This window comes from Mastomys coucha, unplaced genomic scaffold (assembly GCF_008632895.1).
Source record: "Mastomys coucha isolate ucsf_1 unplaced genomic scaffold, UCSF_Mcou_1 pScaffold21, whole genome shotgun sequence".
NCBI classification, from domain to species: Eukaryota; Metazoa; Chordata; class Mammalia; order Rodentia; family Muridae; genus Mastomys; species Mastomys coucha.
The window spans coordinates 175,643,943-175,645,262 of record NW_022196904.1 but is presented as its reverse complement, the minus strand read 5'-3'; positions in this window follow the sequence as shown (position 1 = coordinate 175,645,262).

Genomic DNA, 1,320 nt, shown 5'->3' with positions numbered 1-1,320 from the left:
TGACAATCTTCCCAAGTGGGCTCATGGGTGATGAGGACCGACTCAATGAGACTAGTGAGTTTGCCAGGATCCTCAGAAAAAGAGGGATTGTTGTTTTTCCAGTTATACAGATCGGACGCAGAAAATGGCCAACTTCAATAGACTTAGAGATTCACACCTAACTACTTATTTCTTTGCTAACTTTTCAGTTCCAGACTCTAAAAAGAGATGAGCTCACAAAACAGATTTCAATGAAACTTTTTACTATTTATTTTACAATGACTGGTCTCAGTAACTGGCACCCCGTGTCTCATGATAAATGATTGGGTAGAAAAGCATGTGTTAAGTTTATGTAAGGTCTGAGACTGTGAAAGCTCAGGTTGCAAGGGGCTAAGAAAGTGTTTTAAGGTGTAAAGACAAGTTGTAAAGTTTTAAGAAAAGTGACTTAAGGTAAATAAAAATGAAAAATATTTCAGATTTTTCTCCCTTGCTATGCTATTACTATATAACACTTCAAAAGTTCAGAGTTTAACATTCGGCAATGGAGTTCTGATAAGCTCTTAATCTAGCCCAAATGAGCACTGACCACTATTATCAAAGTGACAAGCTCGCTATTTTAAATTTCCTTTGGTTGTCTTCTAAGTATAGACTTACCCGAGCTTACATTCTGCTAAGAACATCTGTTCAATCTATATATATCTCTGTCCGATCTTCTGGACAGAGGGAAAAAGTGTTCCTGCTTTTAATCCAAAATGGTTTGGTGTCCCAAGCTTTTACTGAGCCTCAAAGGTATGAGCTTACTGCTTTTCTGCAGTGTGGATGGCAAATTACAAACCATGATTACAAACCATGTCATGCTAACATAGCTAAAACTTACCTCTTTGTATAAGTGTAAAATGTTCTTGTAAACTTCAGGGAGGGCCTGAATCTACCTCTCACAGGTCAAATGGACTTTAGATAAGTACTGTCAATCAACAGCCTGTTTTCCCACCTGCCTATTCCGTTTATTCCTGAACATAGACTCTCTCTCTCTCTCCCTCCCTCCCTCCCTCCCTCTCTCTCCCTCTCTCTCTTCCCCCCCTCTCTTTCTCTCTCTCTCCTTTCCTCCCTCCTTCCCCTCTCCTCTCCTTTTCTCCCCCCCTTCTTCCATGCCCCACCCTGGTCTTGGAACTCCTCTCCCCCAAGTACCAGGACTATGGGCCTAAAATTTTCAAATGTACACTCTGGATATAAAAAATTTTCTCTAAACTCCTTAACTTTACCATCTCCCCCTGGTCTATCTGTCCTAAAAGATTTCAAGTCAACTGCAGACTGATCCAGCCCCAGCCCCAGCCCCAGCCC